Genomic DNA, 24924 nt, shown 5'->3' on the forward strand with positions numbered 1-24924 from the left:
TTTAAATTATTGCAGTTACCTAACATCTTCATTTAAGGCTATTGATCTTGCATTGTGATGATACTGAGGTCAAATTCCCTGACGTTTGTCCCAATCTTAATCCATACTCTCGAAATGACAAATGATTGCTAAAGACTAGCAGGACAATCATGACAAGGGCTTTACACTTTGATTCCATGCTATATAAGAGGTGCACAGATACATGTAAATATTTCACATTCCTATGTTCTGCACATAGCAGAATATGTTCTAAGTTTTTTTTAATAAATAATTTTATATATATATATATATATATATATATATATAGTCCAAACATAAATTAAAGCACTCACTGGTCTTCAGTCAACAAAGCAGCAAACTTTATTGTGATGTGACGTTTCGGGGGAAAAAACTCCTCTTTCTCTTTGCCCCGAAATGTCACATCACAATAAAGTTTGCTTCTTTGTAGACTGAAGACCAGTGAGTGCTTTAATTTATGTTTGGACTTGTTATACCCAGAGCACCCTGGCAGCAGCTGTTCTTTTGGTGAGAGTGTGCACACCCTGCTGTTTTGTTTTATATATATATATAGATATATATATATTTATATCCAAGGAAAAAAGCAGGCACTCTCCGTGTTTTTAACACCAATTTGTTTAATCCATAACTGTGACGTTTCGGGGTTTCACCCCCGTCTTCAGACTTACATAAAGTGCAATGTAGCATCTGCAAACTTATATACCCTACTTACCCCAAGTGCCTTGTTAGCGGTAATCCCACCTTATGCGCGTTCCAGCGGTATTCACCACGTGTAAACAGTATCGTAACCCGGCACATTGCATTCGTCATCAGGGACACCATCTGTTGCCAGGCAACCTCTTAATCTAACAATATGACATAGTGAGATACAACCCATCTGTGAATTTAAAACCATAGAAAACAGTATGTTACTTCTTATTAAACTATTATACACAATTTACTCAAGGTACTACTCTAGACTTGAATACTTAAGGAAGCCATAGAATTGGGTCTATGTCAGCATCATTTAGGGGTTTTAACCCATTACAGTTACAAATACTGTACACATCCTATTCTAAACATAACTGTTATAGCATGCCTAGAGAAAACAGTGCCAGTTCATTTTAACATTTAAACCCTTTGGTGTCAGGGTATTCAGTTCAAATGTCCACCTTGTCTCTCTCTGCAACAAGATTGTATTCCTATCACCTCCTCTAGGAGGAATGGGGACATGATCTATTAATGTATAACATAGGTCAGACACATTGGCCCCTATTTATGAAAGTCTGGCGGACCTGATCTGACACTGCGGATCAGGTCCGCCAGACCTCGCTTAATACGGCGAGCAATACGCTCGCCGTATTCAGCATTGCACCAGCAGCTCACAAGAGCTGCTGGTGCAACGCCGCACCCTGCAGACTCGCTAGCAATGGGCGGCCAGCAGGGGGTGTCAATCAACCCGATCATACTCGATCGGGTTGATTTCCGGCGATGTCTGTCTGCCTGCTCTGAGCAGGCGGACAGGTTATGGAGCAGCGGTCTTTGTGACCGCTGCTTCATAACTGCTGTTTCTGGCGAGCCTGCAGGCTTGCCAGAAATACGGGGCATCAAGCTCCATACGGAGCTTGATAAATATGCCCCATTATGATCCGACTTTCTTGATGGCTGTGTGGATTGCGCTCCTATGGTTAGCCATCCTAATTCTTAGGTTGTCGCTAGTCTTACCCACGTAGTATAAACTACATGGCAGTACAGCAGGTATACCACATGACTAGTGGTGCAGGTCATCCTATGTCTGTGAAAGTATTTCTTTCTGCTTCTTGGGTGGTGGAAGAATTGACCAGTTGACATCCCATTACAAGTGGTGCATCCACTGCACTTATAACATCCTGGTTTGGCCTGTTCTAGCCATGTTCTCGTTGTATAGCAGTGGGTGGGGTCAGTTTGTTGTAATATATCCTTTAACGATCTGCCCCGTCTATACCCTATTCTTGGTATCCCCATTCCCCTGAAGGGAAGTAATTCTTTAACGCTCAATATTTTCCAATTTTCTTTCAGGATTTCATTAAAGCCATTTTTATCTGCAGAATAGGTGGTTGCCATACTCATTTTTTCTGGTTCTTCACTGCCACTTGTTCTTTTATTAATAACACTTGTTTCCACATTTGATATGTGTTGCTGGAGGAGTTGATTGCGATATCCTCTTTTTAGGAAACGATCCCACATTTCTTTGGTCTGTATATCAGCTTTATTTCTATCAGTATTATTTCTTTTGACTCTGATAAATTGCGATTTAGGCAGAGCTCTCTTCAAAGCTGGAGGGTGGCAGCTGGATGCCTGTAGGAGTGAGTTCCTGTTTTCGAAATAGGATAGCACCTAATTTGTCTTCTTCTTTAAATATCTTTAGGTCCAGGAACTCAATCTCATCTGGGCTGTGGTTCATTTTGAATTTTAGTGTAGCATGTTCTGTGTTCAATTCATTAAACCAGGTAAGGAGATATTACTCTTTGCCAGACCATATTATCATAAGATCATCTATACACCTTTTCAAGTATATTATCTCTTTCCTTTTGAAACACTTTGTGCCATTACTCTCAAATTCAGACATAAAAAGGTTTGCGTAGGATGGGGCCACATTGGACCCCATCGCTGTACCCATTAGTTGCTGATAGAACTGTCGCTCAAATCTAAAGTAATTCTTCTTTAGGCAGGTCTCTAGAAGGTCCAAAATAAACTCTATTGGTGGTCCAACATAGGGGTGTCTCAGCATTTGCTTCCTTACCGCTGCCAATCCCTCATGATGGGGGATCACCGTGTATAGGCTAGTGAAATCTAGGGTCACTAGCCATTCTTCTCCCTCCAAAGGAACGCATGTCAGAGTTTTTATCACATCATTTGAGTCTTTAAAGGGAGATTAAACACTTTGAGATGGTAATATAAAATGATAAATCCGATATATAAAAAGAAGTCTGCAATATACTTTCATTATTTATTTTGTCCCCTTTTCCTGTAATTCCATTCTGAAATTGTGAGCTTTTCAGTTCCTGTTAGAAATGGAAGTGCAGAACACTGTTATATTCCACACAGCTATTGGCTGCACACTCTAGTGACCTATGTATAACTGTCTCTAATTGGTCACAGCAGAGAAGGTAACTTAAGTTACAACATGGCAGCTCCCATTGTTTTATAGACACTAAAGCTTTACACCTATTTTGTCAATATTTAAAAAACTAATGAAACTTTAAAAAATACATCTCCATGTTATTCTCAGACTAATCTTTTCTTTGAATGCTTCATTTTATCTAGCATTTATTTACTGTTTAATGTCTCTTTAATATAAGTATCCATGTTTTAAACCAGTGGTTGTAGTAGGATATCTATATACATAGCCAGGGGGATTGCCCTACAAAAAGCCCTTTTAAGGCCTTTTGGTAGCTTAGCGTTAGATTAGGTTTTTTTTATTTTTGGGTGGCTTTTTTGTTTTTATAGGGGTATTATATTAGGTTTAATTTTTTTATTTTGGATATTTTTTTAATTTTTCGTAATTTTAGAGTTTGTTATTTTTTGTAATTTTAGTTTTTTTGTTTTTTTTCGTAGGTTAAGGATTTTTTAATTTTGTAATTTAGGTTTTTTATTTTTGGTATCTTATTTTTTTTATAGTAATGTTAGGTTTATTTTATAGTTTAATCTTAGGTTTTTTTTATTTCACAGGTAAGTTTTTATTTATTTTAAGGTAGTTATATTGTGTTTATTTTAAAGTTAGCGGGTGCTAGGTTGAGGGGTTAATAGTTTAATTTAGTTTGTTGCAATGTGGAGAGTTGGCGGTTTTAGGGGTTAATAGGTTTATTTAGGTGTTAGCGATGCAGGGAGCTGCAGATTAGGGGTTAATAGTTTTATTTAGGTGTTAGTGATGCGGTGGGAAGCAGATTAGGGGTTAATAGGTATATTTAGTGTTGGCGATGCAGGTGGTTGGCGGATTAGGGGTTAATCGGTTTATTTAGTGTTGGTGATGTGGGTGGACAGTGGATTAGAAGATAATAGATTTATTGTAGTTTTGGCAATGCAGGGGATGGCAGATTAGGGGTTAATAGGTTTATTTAGTGTTGGCGATGCAGGTGGGCAACAGATTAGGGGTTAATATGTTTATTATAGTATTTGTGATGCGGAGGGTTGGCGGTTTAGGGGGTTAATACTTTATTTTAGTGTTGGTGATGTGGGGGGCCAGCGGTTTAGAGGTTAATAAGTATTTTTTGGGTGTTAGTCTACTTTGTAACATTTTAGTTATGAGTTTTGTGAAACATTTTTGTTTTGCAAAATCCATAACTACTGGTCTCAGATAGCAGAATGGATTGCAGCGGTATAGACTATAACGCAAGCATTTAGCCGGACCGCACAACATGTAATACAGGCGCTATGAAAATCCCACCCTCAAAAGCCATTTTTTGAGTGCAGAATGGAGAGATGCGTAAAGGCTAAAACGCTTGCTGTATAGCTGTACTGCAGCAACTTGTAATATGGGAGACCTGCATATTCCGCATTCAAAGGTACATTTTTCAGCGTTACAGCCATACCGCACCATACCACAAAACTTGTAATTTAGGTGAACATTAGTTATTAGTAAAAAAGGTTCTCACCCCTGTTACATTTGCTTACATTGTAGCAGTGTATGCTACGATCAGGGATGACACAGTTGCTCTCGTCGAGTTAGCACAAGAGCGAAAGCGGTTAACTTTCAACTGATAATACAAGCACAACCCAACATGCAAAAAATGCACTTCTAGTGCAGTTAGTATTCGAGTGGGATTGTTAAAGGGACACTGAACCCAAATTTTTTCTTTCGTGATTCAGATAGAGCATGAAATTTTAAGCAACTCTCTAATTTACTCCTATTATCAAATTCTCTTCATTCTCTTGGTATCTTTATTTGAAATGCAAGAATGTAAGTTTAGATGCCGGCCACTTTTTTGGTGAACAACTTGGGTTGTCCTTGCTGATTGGTGGATAAATTCATCCACCAATAAAAAAAGTGCTATCCAGAGTTCTGAACCCAAAAAAAATCTTAGGTGCCTTCTTTTTCAAATAAAGATAGCAAGAGAACGAAGAAAAAATGATAATAGGAGTAAATTAGAAAGTTGCTTAAAATTGCATGCTCTATCTGAATCACGAAAGAAAAAAAATTGGGTTCAGTGTCCCTTTAAATAACGCTCCACTTGTTATCTGTCCCAAAGTGGGCAGAGCATGGGCAGATTGGTTAGGATGTGGGGAGTTGGGGTAGTCTATAGCTTCACTCAAAGAACAGCAGTAGGAACATAAAGATATACATCCCAAAACTGCAATATACAGAACAGCTGGGAACTTTAAGATTGCTTGGCCAGAAGGTCTGCCCATGTGGTCAGGCATTTTTGGATGGAATTTAGGTGGCCCTAGATGCCCCTTTCTGTCACAAGGACATAAATATGATGAGATGGAGCTCTCAATCCTAAGACAATCTACAAGACAGAGTAAGGTTGGGTGCTTTGCTTTATAAAAAATAATATTGGGACCTTGTAACATGTGTAAACAATAACCAATGCTGTAGTGCAACTATGACATACATAGTTTTAGTTCTGGCTTATTACAGAAATGCAATTCAATAACAAAAACAGTATATGTAAATATCATTACATTTAAAGGGACAGTCTAGTCAAAAATAAACTTTCAGGATTCAGATAGAGAATGTAATTTTAAATATTTTTCCAATTTACTTTTATCACCATTTTTTCTTTGTTCTCTTGGTATTCTTAGTTGAAAACTAAACCTAGGATGTTCATATGCTAATTTCTAAGCCCATGAAGGCTGCCTCTTCTCTCAGGGCATTTTGACAGTTTTTCACCACTAGAGGGTGTTAGTTCATGTGTGTAATATAGATAACACTGTGCTCACACACGTGGAGTTCCAGTGAGCCAGCTCGGATTGGCTAAAATGCAAGTCGGTCAGAAGAACTGAAATAAGGGGGCAGTCTGCAGAGGCTTAGATACAAGGTAATCACAGAGGTAAAAAAGTGTATTTATATAACTGTGTTGGTTATGTAAAACTAGGGAATGGGTAATAAAGGGATTATCTATCTTTTTAAACAATAAAAATTCTGGTGTAGACTGTCCCTTTAAACTGAAATAGACAATAGAAAAGTGAATAGAAATGATCCTCTACCGCTGTACTTATAGGGAAAAAAATGTGTGTATTAAAACTATTATTGATTGCTCATTGTTAACATCCTTTTATGCTTTATAAGCTATTTTCAAATGTTTAAGGAAAGATTTACACCTATGAATAAGCAGTCCATCACAACAGACAAGGCAACGTTAATTATGTATTGCTGGCTTGCTGGTTGATTAATACCTCTTCCATGACACATTTTAAATAAACATTGCAGGCAAATTGCAATGCCTAAGGCTGATACAGAATTGTACATAGAGGAAAAAAATAACTCACGTGACTTGAATCTCAAGTTTTGCTACCAAGAGTATTAAAATAGTTAGGCAAAATATTTTTAACTACCAAGAAATTAATTAAAGGGCCATAGTACCCAAATGTTTAAACACTTGAAAGTAATGCAGCATAGCTGTAAAAAGCTGACTAGAAAATATCACCTGAACATCTCTATGTAAAAAAGAAAGATATTTTACCTCAAAAGTTCCTCAGTAGCCACATCCCATTGTAAAGGATTTCTAAGCAGCATATTAGTATGGCTGTCCCGGGACAGCTGAAAGGATGAGCCTCGTGCACTCTCATGTTATTTCCCTATTCAGTGTAACAATGAAATCTCATGAGATCACAGTAAAAGAGTTCATGACCACCGCACTGCTGATTCTAATTGGCTGCTGTTCATTTCTTCCTTTCTTTCTTTTTTTTTTACCTGCAGCTGGGCAGCAGCTGAGTAACATTTTACACAGAACTTATTCTGCTGAGCTGAGGAGATTGTGAGGTAAAATATCTTCCTTTTTTACATAGAGATGCTCATTGCTCAGGTGATATTTTCTTGTCAGCTTTTTACAGTTATACTGCATCAGTTTCAAGTGATTTAGCATATTATTATGTCCCTTTAAATAAGCATTGTATATTTATTCTTCTTTCCTTATCCTCTTGTTATTAAAGTTTTTTTTTTGTGTATTAATATACATGAAAAAAATTGCTATAGGGCTACGCATTAACAACATGTTTTAATACATAATTCACATTCTTTATTTAAATAATGTTTTTAGCATGTTAAATTAAATGTTATATAGTCTTTTATGTACAGTAGTTAGTTTGGTATTTCAGTGGTGTAATGGAAAATGCACAATCTACTTTTTTAAAGGACCCCCAACAGTGGCGTCTCCAGGATTTTCTTAAAGTGTGTGGATAACGATTGAGCTCAACTGATAGCTATTTTACTTTCAACTCGTAATACCAGAGGTAAACCCGACGAGCGCAAACACCCAAGATAAACCCCTTATTGCTTCCGCAAACGTTAGTGCTCCACTCGTAATCTTGCCCTAAACTTTTTAGTAATCATTTGGGCAAAATAGCAAGGACTGGGAAAGAAGCACAAGTGTGATCTAATCTAAGATTACCACCAGACTTACAAAGATTTCCACCCGGAAAAACCAAACCTTACAGCAGTGACCACCTAAGTCCCACTCCTTGGCCATCCAACATATAGTGCTAGACCACAAACCACCTGATTAAAATAATATTGGGTAAAATAAATTGAAAAAAATCATTTTTTTTAAATTGATGATATAAATATTTTTTGCATGTAAGAATTATTAATATATTTTGTAATATTTTAATTGGTGTTTGAGGTTTGCCAATTTTCATGTAATTTGGATAAAGTCCCTCGGACAGGAGTATAATTCATTTGAAACAGCTCATGAAATTTGTTTACAAGAAATTAGTTTATCAAGTCTTGCGCAAACCAAAGTACCAGGTGGGCTACCAGAATTGGCCAAAAATGGGTGAATTAATATATTGAGGAAAAACTAATACATGGATGAATAAATTAATTGAGCATATAACTTTTTTTCTAAAATATTTATAATATTAGTATGTTAATACTACTGAGAAAAAATGTGTGGAAAATGTACTTCATCTTGTACATTTTCTCTTATGTATATTGTATATGCCTTTAGCTAGGTATCTAAACTAATAATTTTCTTAAGATAAATAGAATATATTTAAAATGTAATATAACAATAGAACTGTATTGCAATCTAACACAGACAAGATTAAAGGCTGTATAAAATTAAATAAATAAATATTCACATTCCTCGGACATAATATAGTGCTTGTATAATTTCTGTACACTTAACCAGAATTATTAATCCATTTAATGAAATACATTAAATGTAAACTACCTTTAAACCTTGATAATATGGGGGGAAAGGATGGTTATTGATGTTTATTACTTTTTTGTATTAAATGTTAATTATTTTTAAAGCGTTGTGATGGATTAAATTTTAAAACATATGATTAATTACTCAGCAACATTTATCCCAATTTCAAATTACTGAATAGTAAATGTGTTCTCAGTGGTTGTTTATAAACATGCCAGTAATTGTCCTAAATTAGCTACGTTAATTAAGCACCTGCATTTTACTCTAGCCCAAATCTGATAAAGCTGTTTTGAAATAACCTTACAAAATATCTTTAGTTGCCTATCCAACCACATTCCAAAACTGTTTTTTTTTTTCTATAAAAGATCTGAAAATGTAAGTCAAAAATAGATACAAACTTTATGTGGATAAACATGTGAAATAAAATATATTATGAAATATGAAATAAAAGTTAAACAAATATGAGAGACACACAAGCACATGTATATTTAAAATTAAAGGGATAGTAAACATATTATAATAAGACCTTTCTTTTGTCATGTTATAGAATAACATATCAGCTAAGTCTAAACATTTTTAAAACAAATCATGTTTTATGCAGTTGTTTTTAAGTAGCCAAACTCCACCCACACCTTGCCTTGGAGGAGCCAATTGGGACTTGTTTATCTATATTTTGTTAATACTTATAAATAAAGAGCATTGCTTCGCTAAAGTCAGTTATGAAAAGAGATGTAGCAAGGTTAATCTTTAAAGATCAACAGGATGAATTTCCAGCTCTGAGCATAGGAAATTCACAATTTTCAGAGCTAAATTGCATGAAAGGGGTCAAATTAAATAATTATACTAAGTATAACTAAACATTTTATATAAAAAATCTCAAGGATCTCAAGGTGTTCACTACCAGCATTTAGATTATAATTCAAAAGCCCCTAAAAATGAACAGGTTAATGCATCCATTCAAACGCACAAAGAAAAAATAAATAAATTGATAGAATATATATATATCATATATTACTTTATCAATGACATTACTGATCATATAAAATTATATAAGCAATGACATCAAGCTCATTTTTCTAAATTACGTTCCCACAGATAATTTAATTTTTATAACAAACAGAGGAGGATACAACATGGTGTTCTACCATCTCTCTAGCAAAGTGCTTCTAGCAAAGTGCAAACTTCCCAGCCATATTAGATCTTTCTGGATTATGAAAAGTTGTGAGGCCTGGTCAGGTTCCTTCATGCATATTTTTGGTCTCCTAGTTGTAAGGCACTGTCCAAGCCACACCCAAGACATACCCTGCCATGTTCTATCAGCCACACCCATCTCCCACATTGCCCATCCACAATTTAAAGGGACATGAAACCCACATTTTTTCTTTCGTGATTTAGAAAAAGGAATGTAATTTTAAACAACTTTCTAATTTACTTATATTGTCTCATTTGCTTCATTCTCTTGATATCACTTGCTGAAAAGCATATCTAGATATGCTCAGTAGCTTCTGATTGGTTGCTGCACATAGAGGCCTTGTGTGATTGGCTCACACATGTGCATTGCTATTTCTTCAACAAAGGATATCTAAAGAACTGAGCAAATTAGATAATAGAAGTAAATTGGAAAGTTGATTAAAATTACATGCCCTATCTGAATCATGAAAGTTTAATTTTGACTAGACTGCCCCTTTAACCATGACCCATCCCTCCAGCTACAGCCCTGTGCACAAAATATTGTTAAGCAACCACCACAGACAAGCCAAAATGACTCTCAAAATAACCATATCAAGCCTAGATTACATGTGGATTGTAAAATGGTAGCACTGTGGTCCATTGACATTGCTAGAGTGCCATCCATACTGTTCCCAATTTTATTTACGTATTACAAGTTGAAAGTAAAATGTTAATGTTCAAGCCAAAGCCTTTGGGTGTGCAAACATAGGGACTTCTATGGGCCGTGCTACAAAACTCAGGTCTGGCTTTCGCTTTATTAGTCCTTCACAATCCAACACCTTGTCATATACCATATTCCTTAAAACCATTTTTATATATTTTTTTCAATTAAAACAAATATTTTACATTTAGTGTGGATATATATAAATGTAATACTTTATTTTAATATGTTTTACATGTTATTGGTTATTAAGTGGATATAAAAAGTCTATACACTGTTCTGAAAATGCAGTTTTTTTAAATTTAAAGACGAAAATAACAGTAATGTAAATGTCAGACTTTTTCCATCTGCAATGGGATTTTCCAACAAAAAAAAATACAGAGAAAAAAAAAGTTAATTAATAGGAATGATTTGTGAAAGCCGCTTTTGCATTTATTACAGCAGCAATTTTTTTTTAATAAGTCTTTGCATGACTAGACTGAAATTTTAACCCACTCTTTTAAAAAACTTCAAGCTCCTTCAAATTGTGATGTGACCTCCTGTTTATAGCTATATTTAGGTAGTTCCAGAGGTTTTCAATGAGATTGAGGTCTAGCCTCTGACTGGGCCGTTCCAATAATTTTCTTTTCTGAAGCCATGCCTTGGTCATCTTGGATGTATGCTTTCGGTCATTGCTTTGTTGGAATGTGAAATTCCTTTTCATCTTCAGTTTTCTGACAGAGGTTAACCAGTTTTGTACCAAAATATCCTGATGCTTGGAGCTATTCATTATTCCATCTATTTTAACAACAGCTTCTAATCAAGCTAAAGAGAAGCAGCCCCAAATCATGATTCTACCACCACCATGCTTCAAAGTCGTTATAGCGTTCCATAAATGATGAGCTTTATTGGCTTTGGCCCAAACTTATCTTTTACGATTTTGGACAAAAAGTTCAACCTTTTTCTCATCAGACTTTATCACATTTGGTCTGGGCTGACTGAATGAATCTTTTGACATAATTTAGACAGCTTGGATGTTCGTTTTTGTAAGAAAGGGTTTCCATCTTGCCACCCTACCACATAGCCCAGACATGTCAGAATACGAGAGATGGTGGTTACATGCAAAGAAATACCTCTAGCTCATTTAGTGTTGTTGTTGGTACCCTCCCTGATAAAATTTCTCATTGTCCTCTCATCAACTTTGGAGGGTTGTCCTTATCTTTGCAATGTCTCTGTGGTGCCACATTTTCTCCACTTATTGATGATGGTTTTGACAATGCTCCATGGTACATTCAGTGATTATTATTTTTTATCCCTCTCCTTACAGGCCATTTTCAACAATTAGCTCTCACAGTTTCTTTGGCTACCCTTTGTAGACCACTGATGGCAGGCATATGCTTTTTACCTACAGGAGTGATTTATAATGTAATTTTTAACTGCAAACTGAGCTCAAGCCCCTATTATTACAAGGTGTGCTGACTTATGCATCAGGTTGTTGTAGTTTTTTATTTAAAATATTCCTAATAATATTTTGTTTTGTTTTTTCCTCTGCATTTTGTTTGTTGGAAGGTCACATTGCAGATAGAAAAAGTCTAAAATTAAGAAACCTAAAATTGCATAAAGGTGTTTAGACTTTTACTGTAGCTTTATTGTAGCTTTATTGTAGCCCCAGCACTTTACTTCAGGTCTCAAGTTATGCTACCTTTTTTAGCACTGTTATGTGTTGCGCTCAAGCCCAACACATACAGTAGCTCACAACTTGTAATATGAGTAATGTTTAGCATGTCTGCACTCTCCATTTAAAGTATAGGTTGTATTAAAGAGATGTCGGCTGCACTAAACATCCTCTGGTTATATTGGTTTAGCATGGACTTGAAATTCCAGAGTGCATGCTAATCTTTGTTCTTCTGATTGGAAAACATTCTCCTCTGGGAAATGGAAATATTATTTCACTATGTGTCTGTGGTTAGTTGATTGTACATTCCCAAATTTTTAACATGAATGGTGAATGCCATACTTTTTGAGCCATCTGGCTACTGAACAGGTTTGGTTTGTACTCATACACCAATATATGGTTTATTTTCTACTTAGCTATGCTTTTTGATGGCCACAGGGAGACTTGTATTGACTTAGCTACTTAATATGGAGTTTCTCCACATATTTGTATTATACTTCTAAGGCTAAATTTAATATAACGTGTATTTTTTTATATGTAGTCTACTGTTTTATATACAATTATATTGATGAGCTTTATATTCACACTCTGTCTTTATTGAGAAATTATGATTTCAGTTTCTACATTATTATTAAAATGTTTGAGTTTGTTGGATATAGCTTGGATAATAAAAGCTAAAAAAGAGTTTCTGTTTTATATATTTTTTCAAATTTTTGTATTTTAGGAATCCTAGCACTAAACACAGTGATTGTTTTTTTCTTTTTGCCTTCCTATACAACTGCCCTACTTTGAGATAAGCATTTTGTTTTGTTATAATGTATAATTTCATGTTTGAAATATACTACAAGAGTGAATGTGAACATATCTTTAGTGTATACCCTACTACAGAGATATAGGCTGCCATAGATCCAATTTCATCATCTCAGTAATAATGCAATACATATAATACAATATATAAAAATATTTCTTAACCTGTGGTCACTGAACTGTAACAAAAATAGTATGAAAGTTTAAATAAATCAAATAAAAAAAGATACAAATACAAAAAAAAGAAAAGTGTCCCAAACAACGTCTCTTAGGGCTGGATGATCTAAAGCTCTCCTCTCAGGTGAGTAGTGTCGTCAGTATGGTGAGGTCTCTCAAAGAATTTTAGAAATACAAATTTTATATTGAGAGATGTTTACCACACTATACAGGGTTCTATATGTGAAGTAGAAATTCCAATATAAAAAATATAAGGTCTAGGCAGATCACCTAGTAGTTATCAGTCTCCTTCAAGAGTTGCCTAGTGACAAGTCTTATCCTGGTGATTTGGATTTTGTGCCAATTTTAGTGCCTTTGAGTGAATTGAAAATACCAGTTACAGACAATGCATTTTGGTCTTGTTCACTGAACTTTATCAAAACATTTGTTTACAAAAATACTCATAAAGGCCATATTAGTAAATGCCAAATCTTTAAGTCTTAAAAAGCCAAATAACACTGAACTGATGCCAATCTGAAGCCAAATGTATGCATCTGTATAAATGTTATCACTTCTGTAATCAGTTAAAAATTAGGATTTAAAACAGATTGCTAATTTGAATCAAAAAGATCAATATATCCACTATTGTTTTCTAACCTATTTGTACATTAATCAATCTATGTTTTGTATATTTATTATGTAAGGCAGGAAAGACCAACTGACAGTCCAAAGGCCACATTCAGCCCTCTACACTAGACTCCAAAACCCCAAAGAGCCCTCTTGAAGGTAGAACAGAAGATAGAGGATAGAGGATACCCTGCAACCTTACCAAAATCCCCTATACAACTGGACATTTTTAGAAAGTATATTATTATTTGTGTGTTTTATAATCATAAATGTGTATGCAGTCCTTTAGGCTTCTTAAATATTAACCAGCGGCCCCCATATCCTATGAAGCCGGTCTTCTCTGATCTAAAATTTGCTATTTAAGTGTCTGACTAAAAACATGACACTATGTTTTACGGCCAACGTACTATGGAGTCGAATTATCAAGTTGTCAACCAGCTTATTCTTTGTGAGCCTTCAGGCTCGCCGGCATCAGGAGTTAAAAAGCAGCAGTCATAAGACCGCTGCTCCTTAACTCGTCTGCTACCTCTGAGGTGGTAGACAGCAATCAGCTTGATCTGATAAGATCGGGTTGATTGACACCCCTGCTAGCAGCCGATTGACTGTGAATGTGCAAGGGGCGACATTGCACAAGCATTTCATGAGTAATACTTGTGCAATGATAAATGCAGATAGCGTATGCTGTGGGCATTTATTGATGTGCGGCAGACATGATCTGTTACAGCACTATGATAAATCGGCCCCTATACATGAAGAATGTGTCATTTCATAAAGTTCTGAGAAAGAAAAAATATACCTAGGTTTGGTAGTGTGCACCTATGCATGGTATAATAATGAGCATTACTAGTAGAAAAAATAAAATTCTTATATTTTTTTACTTACAGAATCATGGTATACATAAGATCTGAGACACCATCAAATTACAGAAAACTGAAACTAATAAGTATCTTAGCAGCATGTCGTTCTTATATAGAGAGCTTAAACAAACATAATATCAGTTTACAAAACCAGATTTTATAAAGTCATGAGACTTAAAATCTAACATCTTGTCTGCATGTGACTGTATTCAAACAGCTCAAACTGAAAGGGTTTTTGCTTTTAAACAGTATGGCAGGTCCTTACAGCAGCGTGTTTTTATTATCGCTCATACACAAACTCTCTGGTGTGTTTATTTGTAGCTGTTCCCTTAACTAAGGCTAGCATAGTGGTATACTAATTCTTTAGGGGAAAAAAGCTTATTAAGGTATTTTTTTTCTATAGGATTAACAATTAATGGGAAGTTTTGTACATGTATCATTTGTTTAGCTTTTTTTTTTTTTTTTTTTTTTTTAAATAATTTTTTTATTGAAGTTAAAGCATATATCATCACAACAAGAACTCGCCCTAAGGCCAAAGTTACAACAAAGAGAGTAATACATTGTCTATATAAAGGCATTATTGAGAAAGCAATATGCACATATAGCAAGAGAAAATACATTTCAAATCTGGTTATGAAGATAGACAGTATCTTAGGCGAGATAAAAAAGAACTTCATTTTATATTATATTGTCAGCGTATGAACTCCACATTCTAATAATATTTTACCTAAGACCAAGATATCAGCCTGTGGAGGGTTAACATAAGTATCAGCCACTCTTGGGCCGAGATATATAGGGGGGAAGGGGGATATTCAGCGGGTAAGCACCGATATACGCATAGGGAAAAGAGGTGGGGGGACGGAGCCATATATAATTGTAAGTAGCATAGGGTACCTGGTGTGGACTTAGAAGTGCCCGATCATAGCGAATGTAGGCCTGGTAGCTGGGTTACTAAAAAGCCACATTAGATATGCCTTGGGAAGTTAGTCTACTTAGGTGCAGATAGTGGGGTAAAGTGACATCTTAATACAAAATGGAGTAGCTAAATAGGGGCCAAAGGCCACTCTGCTAATTCATTCAGGGAGACTCAGACGATACCAGCATAAACTATAAAGAAATGTATACATGTCACAATAATAGCAATTCACACAGGTGTTCAGGACTGATCTAAAGAGTAATGAAACAGACAATATATGAACTTATCCAAACATTGAGTATTAAACTTGTCCACTAGCTGAAATGGAGTATGATAAAAAATATACATTTCCATATAACATTTGAAAAGACAGTAAACAGTTATATCTTGTAAATATAAGAACAAACATTTCCCAATCTGGTGTCTAAACTTTCCCTATTACTGGGCCATGAGAACAGAAAAGTACTAAATATTTAGCCATTTATAAAAATATGTTCAGTGCTAACATCTACTTTCTGTCGTAGTAAGCATAGATCAGAGAAGACGGCCCTATTATCATTTTTTTTTTTTTTTTTTTTTTTAAGAGAGAATATGGGTTATGTCAACACACAATATAGGTATACACAACATGCCCCAAATCTACCCCTAGTCACAAAAAACAGAGTATATACATCATAATGGGTGTTAGCCTGTCGCATGGCTAGGAGAGGGTGATTACATCAAAATGTGTGACATATTTAGAGTGCTGCGGTATGAGTGCGTGTATATCAGTGTACATTCAATAAGAGCTATAATACTCTAAGAGTTATCATTTAGAGTAAGGAGTAGTAGTTATGCAAAAATTATGCAGTTATGCAGGGGAATCATGTTAACACACAACATAGATACAGTCAACATGTCCCAGATCTGCCCCTAGTCAAAAAAGCCAGAGTATATACATCACAGAATATTATAGTAGTGTAGGGTGACTTTACATATAGGCATGGAGGTATAGGAGATGAAGAGAAAAGTGGTAGGGAGTCCAATAATAACATATTACCTAAAATAAATCATAATTGTCAAGCTCACATAACAATTAATATCTGCAGCAATGTAGGCAGCTACTGGTAAAAACAACTACAGTAGACTAATATATAGGAGAATAATAGTTATTATCAATATATGTCCTTCAGAAGGATCAAGTGTATGCATTCTGCAAATATATGCTTATATATACTGATAGTATCAGACATAGCCTCCCATGCCTAAGGCTAAGGTTTTGCAGTATAAAATATAATCGATGATTGAGTCTGAATATCAGGTTAATATTTAACAACCTCACTATACACACTCAGGTGGAAGGGACTGCAAAAAACAAGGGTGATAGATAGTATAATCAGGGGGAAAGGGGTTGCTAGTAATCACAATGTCGTTATATAAACACTTCCCCATGAGGCTACAGACCATGCCAAAATCTGTGCATACTCATGTCCATATATCAGACCCAAGGATCTTCATCAGCATGTGTCTACAACAGAGATTCTGTAAATGTGTCGACTGTACTTTTATACTTGTATGTGCAGTCTCCAGCGTTAGGAACACTGTCAAACAAAATAGTTATCATGGAAGACTGACAATTCAGTAATGTAGCTGGTAAACGACTGTAAAATAAAATGTGAGCATACATAGCCTTAATATTGGGTGTGTGTCCCTGCCTGCGGGGTGGCCTGTTTCTTTATCCGATCCCCACGGCCCATAAAAGTCTCAACCTGAGGATGCCAATCCGTTGCACACTCCCCCGGGGCAGAAAAAATCTAACATCTTGAGCTTCGACGAGGTAGATCAAAGGATTCAACCTATGATCTGCATCTGTCTTATCTTTGCAAGGCTGCAGAAAATTGGCAGTTAACTCTGATGAAGTCTGGCCGGCATAAACTTCTATTCGGGTCTCATCCTCGCAAAGCCACACTAACGGGAAATCCACCTTATACCCTGTTTTCTGAGGAGCTATGTTCCGTTCCGGGCTGTCAGCCGCAAACACCAAAGACCTCACTGGCAGTGAGCAAGGCTGCTTTTCTGGACTGCGCGGCTCCAACGGGTAAGCTGTACTACTACCATTCTCGTTTAGCATGGGAGCACGGACAGGAGTTGGGCTCTGCCTTGCTAGATAGGCTACATCTTCGGGCCCAACTGAGAGTTCCGGTTCTGCTCGGGTGGACATATCCCGGATATATAACATCAGGCTGTCAAATCCATCCTGCATAGCCTGCTCAAAATCTAATAGCAGCTCCCTCACTGCAGAATATGGAATCTCCATTTTGCCGACACACGTGGCGTTATCCACTGCGGGTAGAGTAATAGTAAAGTGCAGTTTTCGTCATAATCAAAGCACTTAACTATCATTTATGATCAAATGATCAAATAGGGCACAGAACAGCTGTTTTTTGATGAATATTCCCCTATTTTAGAGTTTAAAGTCGGGAGCTCTCCATATCCACGTCTGACTGCATCGGCAGTTGGCTCCGCCCCCTGTTTAGCTTTTTTAAAGTATTCATATTACCCCAAAGAATTGAATATTCTGTTTGAAACACAAATTAACAAGGTATAGCACCTGCCATCTTTGCTCTGATAGGCAAACACCTGCATTGTTCACAAGCAAGATCTGTAGTCCTTTATTCCTAGTTGGAAAGAAAAATAACTCATCTTTGTTAATGAGAAGTCTGTACAGTCCATTATATTTGGTGAAACAAGAAATTTATTTTGGCTAGATTACGAGTTTTGCGGTAAGAGCAGTGCGGTACTAATTTGCAAGTTACTGTCACCGCTCACTTACCTACAGCGCTGGTATTACAGGTTTTCATAAACCCGGCGTTATCAGGCAAGAAGTGAGCGTAGAGCAAAATTGAGCTCCATACCGCACTCCAATACCAGCGCTGAGCTGGTTTTACGTGCTCGTGCACGATTTCCCCATAGACATCAATGGGGAGAGCCGGCTGAAAAAAATCCTAACACCTGCAAAAAAGCAGCGTAAAGCTCCATTACGCAGCCCCATTGATTCCTATGGGGAAACAAAATGTATGTTTACACCTAACACCCTAACATGAACCCTGAGTATAAACAGCCCTAATCTTACACTTATTAACCCTAAATCTGCCGCCCCTGACATCGCCGACACCTACATTATACTTATTAACCCCTAATCTGCTGCTCCAGACAGAAAACAAAAAGGCTGACCGGTTTCGGCGTCTGCCTTAATCCTAGCCTGCTTCTAGGATTAAGGCAGACGCCAAAACCAGTCAGCCTTTTTGTTTTCTGTGTTTCTAAGGTTATTTATCACTCTTACCCTGGGGGTTAGTTAACCCTTTTTGTTTTGTTTTATTCACAAAAATAATAAAGCAAGTCTTTTCAATTTACTTTTTGGTGCTCCTGACAAAAATTTTTCATTGGATAATTCGCAGCTGAGGCCACAGTGAGCACATTAAGTGAATCAGCACTTAATAAACCCACACTGCGAGGACATTGTAACTCCTGAGAGAAGTTTTCTAACCACCAAGAAGGGGCAGAGAATGAAGATTTGACGGCGGCACCACACTACTGGTTAACCAGCATCCTGGGGAGCAAAAAAGGACGGCACCCAAAAAGTAAGGAGGTGGTGAGTCACTTAACTAATTGAATATTCTGTACCAGTGGTTTATAAATGGAAAAGTGAACTTTCATATTGCACAGATCAGGGGATTTGGGGGCTAACCCTCTGACACTGCACACAGAAGGAGTTTTCAACATACTATAACAGCAGTTTGTGGGAAAAGGGACTGACATATTTATACAATTAAATTAAATTATTTTACTGTGCGAGCACCCATTTGAATACGCACCCCCACATCCTTGACCTAATCTAATAGCCAAAATAATCAAAATAAAAAAGCCCCCCAAAATAATAAAAAAAAACCTAGCCTAAACTATCAATAGCCCTTAAAAGGGCCTTTTGCGGGGCATTGCCCCAAATAAATCAGCTCTTTTACCTGTAAAAAAATACAAACAACGCCCCAAAAGTAAAACCCAACACCCACACACCCAACCCCCAAATAAAATCCTAACTAAAAAAACCTATGCTCCCCATTGCCCTGAAAAGGGCATTTGGATGGGCATTGCCCTTAAAAGGGCATTTAGCTCTTTTTCAATTGCCCAAACCCTAGTCTAAAACTAAAAACCACCCAATAAACCCTTAAAAAACACTAACCCCCGAAGATCCACTTACAGTTTTGAAGACCGAACATCCATCCTCAACGAAGCCAGGAGAAGTCCTCAGCGAATCGGCAAGAAGTCCTCAATGAAGCCAGTAGAAGTCTTCATCCAAGCCGGCAGAAGTGGTACTCCAAAGGGGCAGAAGTCTTCATCCATACGGCATCTTCTATCTTCATCCATCCGGCACGGAGCGGATCCATCTTCAAGTCTTCTTCCCAAATGAAGGTTCCTTTAAGTAACTTCATCCAAGATGGCATCCCTTGAATTCTGATTGGCTGATAGAATGCAATCAGCCAATTGGAATTAAAGGTGAAAAATCCTATTGCAATCAGCCAATAGAATTGAGCTTCAATCCTATTGGCTGATCCAATCACCCAATATGATTGAGCTTGCATTCTATTGACTGATTGGAACAGCCAATAGAATGCAAGCTCAATCCTATTGGCTGATTGGATCAGCCAATATGATTGAAGCTCAATCTTATTGGCTGATTGCATCAGCCAATAGGATTTTTTCACCTTTAATTCCGATTGGCTGATAGAATTCTATCAGCCAATCAGGATTCAAGGGATGCCATCTTGGATGATGTCACTTAAAGGAACCTTCATTTGGGAAGAAGACTTCGATTGAGGAGGATGCTCCGTGCCGGATGTCTTGAAGATGGACCCACTCCTCGTCGGATGGATGAAGATAGAGCATGCCGTCCGGATGAAGACTTCTGCCCTGAAGTGGTCTGGAGGACCACTTCTGCCAGCTTGGATGAAGACTTCTCCCCGCCTCGTTGTGGACTTCTTGCCGCTTCGCTGAGGACTTCTCCCGGCTTCGTTTAGGATGGATGTCCGGTCTTCAAAACTGTAAGTGGATCTTCGTGGTTTAGTGTTAGATTTTTTTAAGCGTTTATTGGGTGGGTTTTAGTTTTAGATTAGGGTTTGGGCAATTGAAAAAGAGCTAAATGCCCTTTTAAGGTTTTTTTAGTTAGGTTTTTATTTGGGGGGTTTGGTTGTGTGGGTGGTGGGTTTTACTGTTGGGGGTGTTTGTATTTTTTTACAGGTAAAAGAGCTGATTTCTTTGGGGCAATGCCCCGCAAAAGGCCCTTTTAAGGGCTATTTGTAGTTTAGTTTAGGCTAGGTTTTTTTTTATTTTGGGGGGGGGGTTATTTTGATAGGGCTATTAGATTAGGTGTAATTAGTTTAAATATCTGATCATTTCTTTTTTTATTTTGTGTAATTTAGAGGGTTTTTTTTTTGTAATTTAGGTAATTGTATTTAATTTTGGTAATTTATTTAATTGTAGTGTAAGGTTAGGTGTTAGTGTAACTCAGGTTAAGTTTTATTTTACAGGTACATTTGTATTTATTTTAGCTAGGTAGTTAGTAAATAGTTAATAACTATTTACTAACTATTCTACCTAGTTAAAATAAATATAATCTTAGCTGTAAAATAAAAATAAACCCTAAGCTAGATACAATGTAAATATTAGTTATATTGTTGCTAGCTTAGGGTTTATTTTACAGGTAAGTATTTAGTTTTAAATAGGAATTATTTAGGTAATGATAGGAATTTTTATTTAGATTTATTTTAATTATATTTAAATTAGCGGGTGTTAGGGTTAGACTTAGGTTTAGGGCTTAATAAATTTAGTATAGTTGCGGCGACGTTGGGGGCGGCAGATTAGGGGTTAATAACTGTAATTTAGGTTGCGGCGATTTTAGGGACAGCAGATTAGGGGTTAATAATATTTAACTAGTGTTTACGATGCAGGAGTGCGGAGGTTTAGGGGTTAATATGTTTATTATAGTGGCGGCGATGTCTGGAGTGGCAGACTAGGGGTTAATAATTTTATTTTAGTGTTTGCAATGCAGGAGGGCCTCGGTTTAGGGGTTAATAGGTAGTTTATGGGTGTTAGTGTACTTTTTAATACTTTAGTTATGAGTTTTATGCTACGGCTTTGTAGCGTAAAACTCATAACTATTGACTTTAGATTGCGTTACGAATCTTGCGGTATTGGCTGTACTGCTCACTTTTTGGCCTCCCAGAAAAAGCTTGTAATACCGGCGCTATGGAAGTCCCATTGAAAAAAGACTTTACGCAAATTGCGTAAGTTAATTTGCGTTATGGCAAAAAAAAGTGTGCGGTGCCCCTAAACCTGAAACACTCTTAATACCAGCGGGAGTGAAAAAGCAGAGTTATGAGACTTAACGCTGCTTTTTCACTCGTACCGCAAAACTCGTAATCTAGCCGTTTGTTATTTCTACAATTTCTTTTTGCATTCTTAAAGTGCTCTGAGGTTTGGAATGGGTTTTCATCTTTGTTTGATCTTTGAAGAGATTACTTAAATGTTTTTAGCAAATTTGTAGTAGCTGATGTCAATGTTAATAAGCATTGCACCACAATTAACTGTGGTGGTTTAAGGGATATAAAAATGTCTTCTTATGATTTATGTGGAACATGTGATTTTAAACAACTTTCCAATGTATTTCTTTTATCAGATTTGCTTCATTCTTTTGTTATCCTCTGTTTAAGGAGCAGCAATGCTCTACTGGGAGATAGTTTAACACATTGAATAAGCAAATGACAACAGACATATAAGTGCAGCTGCCAATAAGCCGCTAGCTTCCAGTACTGCATTGCTGCTTTTTAACCTACCTAGGTATATTTTTCAACAAAGGAAAGCAAGAAAACAAAGCAAATAAGATAATAGAAGTAAACTGGAGTTTAATATAGCTGAATCATGAAATATTTTTTTTTTGTCTCTTTAACTTGTGCTTGTTAATCTGAAACCCAAACAGAGAATTCTACAGCCTTTCAAACATTACTGCCAGAGAGGCTCTGGGGGCCTATTTATCAAAGGTCTGGTGGACCTGATCCAACAGTGTGGATCATGCCCGCCAGACCTTGCTGAATGAGGAGAGCAATACGCTCTCCGTATTCAGCATTGCACCAGCAGCTCTTGTTAGCTGCTGGTAAAAAGCCGCCCCCTGCAGATTTGTGGCCAATTGGCCACCAGCAGGGGCTGTCAATCAACCCGATCATTGCGGCGATGTCTGTCCGCCTGCTCAGAGCAGCCGGACAGGTTATGGAGCAGCGATCTTTAGACCGCTTTCCCTAATAACTGGTGTTTCTGGCGAGCCTTCAGGCTCGCCAGAAACACGGGCCCTCAAGCTCCATCCGGAGCTTGATAAATGGGCCCCCTGGAGTGAACCTGGAGTGAAACTATCTCCCTGTATACAGTGGGTATTGAAAATAATCACCCCCCTTGAAAATAAATAATCAATTTTTTTTGCTTTGCAGCCTGAAATAAAGACAGACACAGTTTTTGTTTATCCAGTTGTAATTACTCAGTGCAACTTATAACATCCAAGTGAAAGATATAACACCAGCATGTCAGGCAAAAATAAAGACAATTCAAAAACAGAATCACTAAGTTTCAAAAAGGATCACCCCCTCCTAAAATTACTTGTTAACTCAATCACGTGTAGCTAATCACCTTCTCAACGGCACACACAAAGCCATTTGACCTTCAACTGTGATCAGCTGTGGAGTAGCTCAGTCCCTAGTAGTGCAACTGAATCAAACAATCAACTATGGGTGGCAAGGCGCTGTCAAAAGATATCTGGGATAATGTTATGGACAGGCACAAGTCAGGAGATGGGTACAAGACAATATCAAAGGCTTTATCAATGCCTAGAAGCACAGTGAAGTCTATTATTAAGAAGTGGAAGGTATTTGGTACAATACAGACCCTCTCTGGATCATCACATTGCTCCAAACTGGATGAGCTAGGAGGAAACTGGTCAGAGAGGCTACCAAGAGGCTCACAGCAACTCTGAAGTAGTTGCAGGAATTTATGACAAAGAGTGGTCATTTTGTTCATGTGACAATAATATCACAAATTATCTACAAATGTGGTTTCTATGGGAGGGTTGCCAGAAAAAAACACTCCTCAAGAAAGGCAGCATGCAGTCATGACTAAGCTTTGCCATAACACACCTAAGAGATTCTGCGGCCACATGGAAAAAGGTGTTATGGTCAGATGAGACTAAAATTTAATTATTTGGCCTCAACACCAAATAAGTCTGGAGGAAATCCAATACAGCTCACCATCCAAATAACACCATACCAACAGTAAAGCATGAAGGTATTAATATCCTGTTATGGGGGTGTTTCTCTGCAGCAGGCACTGGAGCACTTGTCAGGATAGAAGGAATAATGGATGGGGCAAAATACCGACAAATTCCTGAGGAAAACCTGCTGCCCTCTGCCTGGAAGTTGTCAATGTGAAGAAGATTAACCTTCCAACATGACAATGACCCAAAGCACACAGCAAAAATGACCACACAGTGGTTGAAGGAGAAAAAAGTGAATATCCTTGCATGTCCTTGCATGGTCTAGTCAGAGCCTAGACCTAAACCCCATTGAATATCTGTGGCATGACTTGAAGACTGCAGTCCACAAATGGTCACCATGAAATGTAACCAAACTGGAGCAGTTCTGCAAAGAAGAGTGGGCAAATATTGCACAGTCTAGATGTGCAAAGAAGTTAGTAGAGAAATATCCCAACAGACGAAAGGCTGTAATTAAAGCAAAAGGTGGCTCAACAAAATACAGACACAAGGGGGTGATCCTTTTTGCAACTCAGTGATTCTGTTTTTGAATTGTCTATTTTTTTTTTCTGACATGTTGGCGTTATATCTTTCACTTGGATGTTATAAGTTGCACTGAGTAAATACAACTGGATAAACAAAAACGGTGTCTGTCTTTATTTCAGGCAGCAAAGCAACACAATTTGATTATTTTCAAGCGGGTGATTCTTTTGAATACCCACTGTATGAGCAAAAGTATGGGGGGTAGAGAAAGGGGTTTGGAGTCTTCTGATGCAACAATTTCAATAGGAACAGAATATATTATGCAGCTAGAGTGGAAGCCAGAGGTAAAACCACCAGACAAAAAATGGAGGAAATTTAAAAAAAATATTGAGATAGCTTGGAAATAAGCCAATGGTAATGTAGCTGGAGTAGGTAGAACTTGGGTAAAAGAACATCCATACACTGGACATACCTTGTATTAAGAGTGTAGTTTCTTATAAACTCCTATATTTTCATATACATATGCTCCAAAGTGTATATATACAGTAAGTGTATATATGTATATATATGTATACATATACATATATAAACACTTAAATACACATGTATAAATACACATATATACACACATATACATATTTAGGTTTGTGTATATATATATATATATATATATATATATTTATATATATATATATATATATATATATATATACATATACACATATACACATTATAGCCTTTCCAGACAAATACCTCTTCATATACCATATACCCTTTAACCCTTATAAAAAGAAAAAAAATATGTTTAGATGAAATATTAGTTATGTTAGCTGTATATATGAGTGTAAAAGTTTAT

Source organism: Bombina bombina, chromosome 9 (genome assembly GCF_027579735.1).
Source record: "Bombina bombina isolate aBomBom1 chromosome 9, aBomBom1.pri, whole genome shotgun sequence".
Taxonomy (NCBI): Eukaryota; Metazoa; Chordata; class Amphibia; order Anura; family Bombinatoridae; genus Bombina; species Bombina bombina.